The sequence below is a fragment of the Chenopodium album genome, chromosome 8 (assembly GCF_948465745.1).
Source record: "Chenopodium album chromosome 8, dcCheAlbu1.1, whole genome shotgun sequence".
NCBI lineage: Eukaryota > Viridiplantae > Streptophyta > Magnoliopsida > Caryophyllales > Amaranthaceae > Chenopodium > Chenopodium album.
In genome coordinates, this window is record NC_137841.1 from 29505527 (window position 1) to 29518994 (window position 13468).

Sequence of the window (13468 nt, forward strand, 5' to 3'; positions counted from 1 at the left end):
CGCGTGGCACCACAGTCTAAATCTCCGTGCCAATCTTGAACATCGATCTGGGACTTTTTGAAGTACTTTGCTCTAAAGGAATTAGCCTAAAAGTCGTACTAAGTCAAGTTTGATCAATTTATTAGACTTTAATCATTTATTAATTAATCAATTAATTAAATTAGAAAAATCCTTTATTCATTATTTTATTTATTTAACTCATACATAAGTCAAACAAACGGTTAGGGGAAAACACATAAAATATGCACAGCAAATAAAGCACAAGTAGTCATATAGTCACGATATGATGCAATGTGTTTGCAACCTAACCGTGGCTCTAGTTCTCTAAATTTAAGGATATGGGTTAGTTAAAGAGGGTCCATGGTTATGAGTCCGAATGCATCGCGCGGAAGCCTTACCTTTGGATGGGTTGGCGCGTGTGGATGGGACCCCGCGAGTTAAACTCGCTTCCATGGTTTGGTGAATTCAACAACCTCGGATGTACCCTTCGTTGCAACAAGCGTTTGATTGGGTAGATGGAGCATGAATTCCCAGAGGGTTACGGCCATATGTAGAACACATAAGGGTTTCAGAAAAAAGGGAAAAAACTCAATTAGGAATTAAAACCGAGCAAACAGTATTAGAAAACTAGTTGAAACAAGAAGGTAGATTTCTGGCTCTGAAGTGGAAGAATTTGGTGCAAGAAAATAGCGTCGTCGCCAGACGCCGGCACTGTCGCCAGGCGACAGCGCCATCGTTTGGCGCTGACGCTATTTTCTCAGCGTTAACTCCTACATGCCTCAGCGGCTTTCTATTCTTGAATTTTCCAATTTTTTCATAGCATTATTTCGATTTTAGTTGTGAAAGATATTTCCCTAGATTCCTACGTGTAAAAATCCTATGTTTTTGACTCATTACATATGGTCTTTCCAATGAGAACCTTTTTATGCTTATGCTAATAATGTCATTCAAAATTACGCACATAAATATTTAGAACTTTTCAAGTCTTATCCACTCATTCTAAATCATTGCCAAAATAAATTTTAGGAATTAAAATAGAAATCCTCCCCAATGGAGTCGCCAGAAAATCGTAGGGAATATTTCAAGCCATCCCACACTTGAGCCCCATGGTGATCATACACTTAAGCATGGTGGCGCCCAAGGGGAAGGAAGCTAGAGTAAAAGAGCCGCCAACAAGTTTTAGGAACTTGTAAACCGTACACAGGGTGAAGGTTACACTCCTTAACGATCAAGAGATTGTTAACTCCAATAAATCTGGAACCATGACTTGAAGCTCGGGGATGAAGGTACATATCCAACATAAAAGAGAATGAATCTGCCCTAAAAATAGACCTCTACTTTATTCTTCTCGTATTCATGTGCGCTTTCTGACTAACATACAATCAATAGGTTTACCCTAGCTAAACCTTTTTATCTATGTTGGTTAAAAATTAATGCACAAACAAATCTATTATTGGGGATAATTTGAATTATAATCATATTAACCCTAAACAAGTTTATTAATTATCTTATTAAGCATGATTACAAGTATAAATTCCCTTTAAACATACATAAAAGGCGTGATCAAGCAATAATAAAAATAATCATCAAGCAACATAATATTAATAATAATAATAAATCATGTTAAAGCATAATATTAATAGCAAGATCCTAGGCATGATACTAACAAGATTAATAACAAACCCTAGCATGTCACTAAACAACAAAGATCAAAGCTTTAGCCATAACATGATACTACCATGATATTAAGAAAGAAATAGGATGCATCATAATAATCATACTTGATATTACAAATATTAATTAACTCTAAACATGACACTAGGAAGCAATAAAAACATCCTAACATGATGATAGGAATAAAAAAAACAATCTAAGCATGATTTCTATGTCAAAATATCAATAAAACAATTAAATTACTTACTTTTATGTCTCGTACCTCTTTCTAATAACAAAATACACACGTTAGTAACTTCAAGGAAAAATATACATAAAAACAATTAAATTAAATAATTGAAATAAGCATTTGGGACCAAACCCTCATAAATATCAAACCATTCACGTCTAGGGCGAAGGAAACTTTGAACTTTGCTAGGTGTTTCTAGAGCTAATGTATGAGAAATTTTGAGAGAGGGAAGGTTTAGAAAAAGAAGAGAGTGAGAAAGCTTCTAGCTTTTAGAGAGGGAGAGAGAATTAGAGAATTCTAGGTGTTAATGATTTTAAAACAGGGAGATACGACCCCTATTTATAGGAAAAATAGCACGGGATCGAAGAAAATCATATTCGGAATAAAAAACCTCCTATCGCAAACGACAGGAGCCAGCGCCTGACGACAAGCTCGTCGCCAGACAACAGAGGCCAGCTTCAGGCGACGAAGGTCAGCGCCGGCGACGACTTTGTTTTATCCCGCTGGTTCAAAAGTCAACTCGCTTTTACACGCGTAATTGCCTTCCAAACCAGTTGTAAGTGATTATGCATCCAAGAAGTTATAAAATCAGATTAAATATATTTTATAAAACATCTTTTAAAAATATAATTATCAATCCTAACCTCATTAATATTAAAGAGAACCTTCTAGATATTCATAGAAGACTAAAATCAATCCTAATCACTTTAGGAATAATAACTAATAGGCCCTCCTCTAGATCATTGGGCCTAATTTAATTTAATCCATAACTTCCTCATAATTCATCGAAATTGGGCTTATAATATAACAATGAAAAGCTCTTTTCGAGCCCAATCCAACTACACTATTATCGGACCCTTATCACAGACCAAACAAAATTAGATTGGCTATTTTTCATAAAAAAGGTAAGAAAAGAAATATTTTTGAAAACAAAAAGAGAAATATTTTAATAAAAAACATCCTCATCATTAGATTTTCCACACTTTCTCTTCGTTCGATAATCAAATGACATGAAAGGTATTCATCACTGGGTTTGTTTTTAGGGAGACGCATTTGGGTGTCTATAGGTTTCTTGTGCGAATTAGCGGTTTGATGTGAGCAATGTTGTTGCAATTCATAGGTGCGAAGGTCGATTAGTGGACCAATTAATGCGGATGTGCTTTGGTTGCGCGAAGAGGTGCATGTTATTGAGAATGGTGGTGTGGCTGGTGGTGAGCTCCGGGTTGTGGTGGTGAAGATTGATGGTGGTTTCGGTGGCAGTTATTGGTGGAATGTGAGAGATTGAGGGATGAGAGTAGGTGGTTATTACGGTGGCTGAAGGTTAATTGGTGGCTACTATGCGGTTCAATTGGTTAATGCGGTTTAATTGGTGAGTGGTAGAGTTGTGGAGACGAATGTTGTGGGTTGTTGTGCGGTGGAGCAGGTGTTGAGAGGTTGGTGGTTATTGCGGTTTTTTATAAGTGAGCTCATTTCAGTTCAGTTCAGTTCAGCTCCTAATTTCCTTCTCTTATAAAATATTCATTTCAGTTAAGTTCAATTCAATTCAATTCAGCTCAGTTCAATTAAGTTAAGTTCAGCTGAGTTCAGTCAATGAGAACAGGCCCTAAAACTATGAAAGTAACAAGGAAAACAACGAAATAAAATAAATCCAAAGCAAATAAAATACGAAAAATAAACTAGAAACCAATTAAATAAAGAAATTAAACTAACACATACAAAAACTAAGAAATGAACTAGAAACTTTATTAAAAAGAAAACAAGAGAATAAAAGGGAAAATAAGATAAAATAAACACGAAAAAGAACCTAAACACTATCACTAAGAGTGACATAAATGTCTCTCATCAAATTCCCCCAAGATAAACCTTTGCTCGTCATCGTGAAAAGCTAGAGCAAAAGAGAACAAGATGAAATTATTAAAAACAAAATAGAAGCAAAGATAAAGAATGTACACTAACTCACTGTCTTAGGAATCACAGTTGTTTTAAGCTACAACAAGCCCTTAAAACCCTAAAGTCGCTTGTGAGGATGAGTGAGGTCTCGTAAGGGTTTCCTATGAGTTTAACCCATAACTTTAACAACACACAACATTCAAGGCAAAGGTGAAATTAAGAAAACTCAAGTTTTGATATTTCAAACCAAACACAAACGACGGGCTAAGTGCACAATAATACAATCCTTTCTAGTCATTAAAGGTAGCAAAGCAAAAGAATAGCTAAGGTTGGTACACACATAAAGCATGCAAAGGGTAGAGAACTTAGAGGGACTTACACTCCTCCTTATCTCCAAACAAACTTCCATGTCCTCACTAGTTTTGCATCCACTTTTACGGTGATATCTCGAGATTCCTCTATGGAACCGGAAGAAATAAACAATAAAAAACATTTAGGCCACCCCCTCATCTTTGCATCGATAGCTCGCTCAATAGGCTTGGTTTGATTACCCTCCACCGGTAGTAACTAAACCTCACTAAGGTCAAAAGATCTTAAAAAGGGTTGAAACGTTTAAGCTAGGGTAAAGGGTATGGAAATAAATTTGGAAATTGGTGGTGAACTTAGAAATGATGCAAGGTTGATCATTCCTCAATTCAATCTCAATAAACTACCAACTTTCAAATTAAAAATTCTAATAATAGATCACAAAGTAACTCCTCCCCCAAGCTTATTCTTTTTATCCAAACAACAAATATTTTTGTTTTTTCACAATACTTTTCACTTTTTTTTTCATTTCTTTTTATTCTTTGCGCTCACCTCTTTTAACTTTGAGCGCCTTTTTCTTTCTTTTCCTTTATTTTCTTCTCATTTGCTCTAACTATTCAACATACTAAAGATAATCACAAGTACCAAAATTTGAGTTTCTCACTTATTTTTCTTTTTTTTTTTTTCTCACTTTCATTAACCAAACATACAAATCAAATCCCAAGAATGCTTCACAAAAACTAATAAAGGTGAAAATAAAGTAAAGGTCCATTGGTTTGTAATGTGGTTATGCCAAAGAAAGGAAAAGGGCTCAAATTGGGGTACTAATTGAGCAAGTGAAAAAGAAAAAAAAGAGAATGGAAAATAATTAAAAAAAAAAACAAAAAATCCTAATTGCATTCGTCTTCCCTTAGGTTGTTTCGGTCTAGAACTCGGGTAAAATCAAGCTGAATTCTCGATATGAGCTAGCAATGCCAAGGATCCAATCGCCACACATGCAACAAATGTAGAAGGCTAGATCAATATAGACACATCCTCACAAGAGTGACGTAGTGGAATATCAAAAATCACCTTAAAGCTTCAACTGGCTAGAGAGCGACAACTATCTTACCACAAACCAAGTGAGCTAAGATCTCATGGCCCTTAAATTCTACTACCTTGGCAACGCTATATGTGTGAACCAACCCCGACATCCAAGTGCATGAAAACCCCTAACAACTAGGAAAGAGAGTATTCTAGGTGCTAAAGCCTAAATATGTCCAAGTTTGAAACAAAACATTTTGAAACCTTGCCTTGAATGCCAGGGATAGACAATATACACATAATCACAAAACCAACAATACTCATGAATGCATATACAATTGTGGAAGATGAAAGCATGATCAATCAAAGCTACATATACCCAAAGTCAACTCAATAAGCCGCTCATGGCATCCACACATAGAAACCAATCTCAATAGTAGTCTTTGGCAAGTATGGGAGAAATAAATCAAGCAATCAAGAGACTATGGATTAAGAAACCACCAAAAGATATAGATAACCCCCCAAGCTAGCGAATAGCTACTCCCCCAAGCTAGAATGGAGTATTGTCCTCAATGCTCAAAATAAAGGCTCAAAGGGTAGGAGGGAGGGGAAGAAAGAAATCACATCCACATAACAAATCATATTCATTCAATCTACATGCATATAAGAAAGCAAATCCAAGATGAGGGAATAAGGAAAGAGTAAACCAAATGTGAGGTGGGTGTTGAAATCCGCAATTGAGCACATTGTCCACATTTTCATCTAATTCCTCATCTTTGGTGCTTTTTCAAAAGCAAGCAATCATTAGTGTGCTTCTTCTCAAGGTTCTCAATCCAAAATCCTTGCACATGAGTATATGCATCAAGTACCTATACACATAGACAAGAGAATAAACAAAAATGAGAAACGTAAAAGAAAGAAAGCAATAAAGCACGGGTTACTTCTCGAGAAAGGCTTGCTTAACGTCCAAGCATGGCTAATATAGTAAATAACCCGATAAAGAACGCAAAAGCTTGTCATATGCACCGGAAAAAATATAAAAAAATAGAGCATACGCGATGCTCATATGACAAGCAAATACAGAGTACAAGGAGGCTTTATACTTAAGAAAAGGGGGAAAAGAAAAAGTTAGAGAATAAAAAGAAAAATAAAGAAAATAAGAAGAAAAAGAAAGATAGGGAGGCAAATTCTCCTCACATAAATCTTTTGGGTTGGCATTATAACTCTTTTTTTTCATCAACAAATAAAGAGTTGGGGGCTTTGAAAGCATGAAAAGGAGAAGGATCCTTAAGAGGTTCATTGAGAAAAGAATGGAGAAAAATAGGATAGTGGGGGATATGATTAAACCTCTGGGGAAAAGGTGTATGAGAAAGAGTAAAAGGGGTAGCTACTCTCTCACCACAAGGTCTCACATCACTAATGAGGGCATGTAAATCAATCACGGAATCCTCAAATGAAGAACCCCCATGATCTACTTCTCCCTCAAGCTCAAATACTCTAAATGATTCAACTTCAACCTCCTCTTCACCATTTTGAACAACATCTCTTATAAATTTTTCAAGGCCTACCATCTCAAATTCAAGAGTGAATGGGGGCAAATTTCTCTCAAACTCATCTCTCTCAAATGAAGCATTATGAATTAACTCACTCAAAAGGTTATGGGCTTTCGTTTGAGACTCAAGAAATATTTGGGCCATAATCTCAAATGAGTCCTAATCATCATGGATAGATGAGTCAAAATCTTGCTCATTGTAATCATCTAGGGGACTATGGGGCACACCTTTAGAATTCATGCAAAAATCGGATGCAATATGAGAAAGAACATGCACTTCATCATCATTAGAATGTACCTCATTATATTGAGCTATAGAGGGAGGGGAGTGGAAATCATACATTACATGGTCACTATGGGGAGCATCAAGCACGTTATTGAATTCATATTAGATAAATCATGACAATTAGCATCAACATTGAAAGCATGAGAATCCCGAACATAAGTCTCATGATTGGCCCTATCCCAATCATAATTATCCCTAGCTAAACATGAATAGAAATCCCAAGCTTCATCCGAAGACATATCTTGAAATCTACCATTTAAAATATTGTCAACTACTCTAAAATGCTCATGTAATCCCAAATTAATTATTTCACAATAATCACCCTTGGTAAAACCTTTAACACCGCCTATGAAATCCTCGAGTCTATTGAAATATACCCAAAACCATTCATTATCAAAATGAGGAATAGAAATATAAGCCAGTTTTTTTCAACAAAAACAACAAAAATAAAAACCAATAAATGAAAAGAAGATTGTACACAAAGGACTAGTCTCAATAAAATAACACAACGGTAATGGAATCCGTTCCCCGGCATCGGCACCAATTTGACAAAGGAAAATAAACGCGTTGTCAAATGTCTATCCCTAGATCAAATACAATTTATACAACCTAAACAAACCTAATACGAGTAAGGCAAGCATAGGGGTCGAACCACAGGGAACAAGTAAACACTACCACATGCTATCAACAATTAATCTAGTTTGGAATAAGAGATAAGTAAGCTAAAGTCTAAAGATGCTAAAACAAGAAATAAAACTCTACGGGAAATGGTTTAGGTATAACATTCACTCAATCAAAAACAAAGGCATAGAAATTGAATAAATTATGAACTAAACATGCTCGAATATCGAAGTAAAGTCCAATCTAGCCACCTTCCGGGGTTCATTGGCTTCTCCTAATTAACATAGCCTCTATGCTTCCACATTTAAACCATATACTAGGAGGTGCTATCAAATAACGATCGATACAAATGAATCTTGCTAGGTCCGCTATCGCATCTTCTAACAATAATTCCCTCCCAATCAACTAACAACATGCATTTTACAAGTATATTGAAGAATATCAAGCATATAAAGACTTTAATCACAAATAAAACAATTTCAAACCCTAGAACATGCTCAAGATCCAACTACACCACAACCATCCCCTTAATGGAGAAATTACTCACTGATAATAACAACATTAATTAACAAATAACCAAGAATCAACATGATTAACAAGCAACACTAACTACTATAACAATAATCAAATGATACCAAATAAAATAGAGGAGAGAGAGTTAGAAATTCTTATTGATTGAAGATGAAAGTCTACAAATAAGATGATCAATCTTCTACTTCAAAATCAAAGCTCAACAATGGTGAAACCCTTACTTTCTCTCTCTAAACTACTCTAATCCTAAGCTAAACCTAGAGAGAGAAGCTCTCCTCAAACTAATTAAGAAAATTAAATAATTGATAATTTTTTAATTACCCCAAAAATGGGTATTTATACTAACTTAAGAAAATAGAAAAATAAAATAGAAAGAATTAAAATAAAAAGAGGAAAATAAAGAAAGAAATGATGGAAATTAAAAGAAAAAGAAATTAACATAATAAAACCCACAAATCCCACCCAAAATCGAAACAATCAGACTCATTTTCCTTCATCTATTTTTTGCTGTTTCAGTGGGATTTTAATCTCCTACTTCACACCCCATCAATATCCATCATCAAGCTTCATCATTAAATCGCCCCCATTCACCTTCCACAACACTCATCGAGCATCAATTCATGCCGTTGATCTTCTAAAATACCACGCTAGAAGCTCGTGAAGTGGTTTGGTCAAACCATGGGTTTGTGGCCGAGCTACGGGTGTGTTCGATCGAACCATGGGTGTGCTCGACAACACCTCTTCAAATTAGAAAAGTTCTAATGTTTTTTACTTTTTTGGCACTTCGATCGAAATCTTAACAATTTGCTCGAACCTTGAGAATTTGCAATTTGCTCTGATTTTATGGGCATTGTTTGTAAGATTTGCCGTCGTGGTTGCTTGTGTGAATTGGCAGTTTGATGTGAGCAGGGATGTTGCAAATGAGAGGTGCCAAGGTCGATTGGTGGACCAATTGATGCGGATGTGCTTTGGTTGCGCGAAGAGGTGCAGGGGATTGAGAATGGTGGTGCGGCTGGTGGTGAGCTGCGGGTTATGGTTTTGGAGATTGATGGTGGTTTCGGTGGCAGGTGTGTTATTAGTGGGCTGTGAGAGATTGAGGGATGAAAGCATGTGGTTATTGCGGTGGCTTAAGGTTAATTGGTGGCTGCTATGCGGTTTAATTGGTGAATACGGTTTAATTGGTGATTTGTAGAGCTATGGAGAGGAATGTTGTGGGTTGTTGTGTGTGGTGGAGCAGGTGTTGAGAGGCTGGTGGTTATTGCGGTGGTGTTTAAGTGAGCAGGGGAGTGTGGTGTTGTTGTGTGTTGAAGGATAAGGTGGCAGCAATAAGCAGCTAGAAAAGAAATGCACACACTTTGACTCGTCCCCGAGTTCCGAACTTACTTGACATGAAACCCGGGACCCTACACACAAAACCGAGTAGTAATCGAGACAAATAGAATTAAATAAGTAAAATGGAAATAAATAAAATAAAGGAAAAATACACTTTAATATTCCCAACTATGGGCGATTTACCTACAATAATCCCAACTAACTCTTATTCTACAATAATCCCAACTATTAGGTCAGTTTTCCTCCAGCAATCCCAAATCGGTCAACAAAAGTCAACAACCTATTATTGTAGGTTGTTTAACACGTGTCAGCCCTAACCACCACCACCTTCAGCCCTAAACACCACCACCGCCAGTCCTAACCACCACCACCTCCTCCACCTCTTTCCGCCACACCCTAAAACACCACCTTCTATAGCCACCCAAGCCGAAAACGACTACCACGACAAGCCGCACCCCTAAAACACCACCTAAATCGCACCAGCATCACCCACGACCAGCCGCACCCTTGAACACCAGCAGCACCCACGACCAGCAGCACCGGCGACTACCCGCACCCCCAAAACACCTTCTAAATCGCACCAGCAGAACCCACGATCAGCCGCACCCCAAAAACCAAGCCTAACAACTTGGTTATGGACATTTCTTTGGTTCAAGATGTAGCATCATGTATTGGTGCTATGCATTCTATCCATGGGCAGCAAGATATTCAATCCCTTGAATTTCTTGTTGTTCTTATTAACTAGTTTATTTTAGTTCTTTTTATGCTTTGAATAAATTGTAAACTTTAGTCATTTTAAGTTTGCAAATTAGTTATATTTTTCTTAGTTCTTTTTAGCTGATTTTAGTTCAAAAAATATTGTCACATTCACACAAAAGTACAAGTGCAAAGATACATCAAAATGGCAGCCATTTAAGCTTGGAATCCGAAATTCCTTTACAAGGAATTTCAAAGCTTTTACTTGGGAGTTACAATCAGTTTTCAAAGAAGAATTACAAGCCATTACAAGCCTTAACTTCAGCCTTCAAGTGGTCGTTGATATCAGTCAACATTGGAGCATCTTAAGCCTTAATTTCAGCCTTCAATTGGCTGTTTAATTCAGTCAGCTTTGGGAGCAACTAAAGGGCGTCCAAGTACACCCTTGTCCACATACATTCAAGCTAATTTCAAGGCTTGAACCAAGGAGGAGTTACACTTCTTTGCTGTTTGAATTTGGGCGTGAATATTGGAGGAAATACATCTCCAACTTGCTGCTTGGATGGGCGTGAATTAAGGGGAGTTACACTCTCTTAATTCTGATTTTATTTCAGCCTTAATTTGGAGGTTATAAACCACCATTTCCTCTTTGATGTATCTAGTTAAATAAGGCTTCTTTTATTAATGTATCTAGACAACAAAAGCTGATTTGTACTTAGCATTAGGCGTGTAACAAGTAAGCTGAAAAGCCACTTAAGTTAGCTTGTACTTAAGGATGCTTGTTTACTATAAATAGCAAGCAAATGTGAATAAAAAAAATCAGATTATTCAAACAAAAAAACTTGTCTTACATTCGTTTCTTGGATTAGAAACAAAACCTGAAATTCTTGGATTTGGAATTTCGTTTCCTTTGCTTAGTTAGCTAGTTTAGGCTACTAATTGGTTTGTGATCTTAGGAACCCAAACAGTTTCTTAGTGGCGTGACTATATCTAAGAAGCCTTTGGTTCTTTAGCCTTAACTATCCCTTGGTTTATCCCTTGTGTATTTCGAGTGTTACTCCAAATATACAACATTTGACGCTAGAAGGAGGGGGATCTAGCAAAACAAATACCCAAACACATACCCCAAACACAAACCATGTCCGACATCCCACCCCCTAATTGGCAAGAATATGTCAATAAGGTTGCACAAGAGAAAGAAGATATGGAGCAACGAATGCAATATTTGCAAGATCAGTTAAAAGATCTTTCTAGTAAGTTGCGCCATCAAAAAGAGGGTTCACCCAATCATAGTGATGAAGAATTGAGTGAATCTAATTTCAATCACAATGATAGACCTTTTCATGAAAGAGAAAGGTCACGGCTTAATAATGACATTAAGGCTGACATCCCGGAGTATGATGGCAAACTCAATGCTGATGAGTTTGTAGAATGGCTTAGAACGGTGGAGAGAGTGTTTGATTACAAGCAAACACCGGAAGAAAAAAAGGTGAAGATTGTAGCCTTGAAGTCAAGAAAATATGCCTCAACTTGGTGGGCTAGTGTATGTGCCAAAAGGGAGAGGCAAGACAAAGAGAAAGTGAGATCGTGGACCAAGATGAAAAAGATGTTGAAACAAAAGTTTCTTCCCACATACTATGTGCAAGAAAACTTTTCCAAGTTCCACAACCTCAAACAAGGTACAAAATCAGTAGAAGAATATGCTAGGGAATTTGAAGGATTTGTCATGAAATGTGGAGTAGAGGAAGATGAACCTCAAACATTGGTGCACTTTTTGGAAGGACTTGACCCAAAAATAGCCAATGTGGCCGAGCTACACCCTTACACCACCCTTGAAGAGCTCATTATCTTAGCACATAAGATTGAGCAGCAACAAAAAGCAAGAGGCAAAAGTGAATCATCACGTTTTGCATCTCAAACCTCATTTCCCCAAAAAAGGCAAACATCTAATTTCCCACCTTTTAAACCCACATCCAATCAGCCTACTTCTAAACCACCCTCACAAAACACTAAAAATTCCAACCCAAAACCAGCCCCAAGAAGATGTTTTAGGTGTCAAGGCCTTGGACATTTGGCTAGTGATTGTCCAAATAAAAAGATTGTCACTTTGATTGAGCATGAAGAGGAGGACGAATTAGAAATTGAAGTGGACAGCAACCTTGAGGAGAATGATGAGTATGCGTGTCTTGGACCGGATGAAGGAGAATGCTTGGTGGTTCGACGTACACTAAGCAATATGATTGGCAAAGAAGGGAGCTTGCAACGTGAGGCAATCTTTCACACTCGTTGCACCATTGGTGGTAAGGTATGTACCTTGATTATTGATGGAGGTAGTTGTACCAATGTAGATTCACAAGTAATGATAGACAAGCTGAAAATAAAAACCGTCCCTCACCCTAAACCTTATGTGATTCAATGGCTAAATCATGGTAAAAGGATTCAAGTAACACAACAAGTCTTGTTATCATTTAGCATTGGTAAAACTTATGAGGAAGAATTATGGTGTGATGTTATACCTATGGATGCATGTCATATTTTACTTGGTAGACCTTGGCTATTTGATAGGCGTGTGATGCATGATGGGTATAAAAACACATATTCCTTCACTAAGGATGGACAGAAAATACTCCTTACCCCTCTAAACCTCAAAAACAGCCACCCCACTTCCACACCCCCCACTTCCCTTACCACTCTCATAAAATCAGAATTGCATGAGTATAAAGCTCACAAACAATTCATTTTAAGCCAACTTGATACCCCTTCCCAACCGTCACAAGAAGAACAACACCCACTCCTCACCCCTCTTCTCAAAACTTTTTCCCATGTTTTCCCCGAAGACATTCCCCATGGCCTACCCCCAAAACGTGACATACAACACAAAATTGATCTTGTTCCCGGATCAATGCTCCCAAACAAACCAGCCTATAGAACCACTCCAAAAGAAACCGAAGAGATTAGGAGGCAAGTGGAAGAATTACTGTCCAAGGGTCTTATTCGTAAGTCTCTTAGTCCATGTGCTTATCCTACTTTGATTGTGCCTAAGAAGAATGGAGAATGGAGAATGTGTGTTGATAGTAGGTCAATCAATAAAATCACTATCAAGTACCGGTTTCCTATTCCAAGGTTGAATGATTTACTTGATGATTTGCATGGTTCTAAAGTGTTCTCTAAAATTGATTTGAGAAGTGGCTATCATCAAATTCGAATTTTCAAAGGAGATGAATGGAAGACCGCTTTCAAGACAAAGGAGGGCCTCTATGAGTGGCTTGTGATGCCATTTGGTTTGTCTAATGCACCATCTACATTTATGCGCCTTATGAATCAGGTT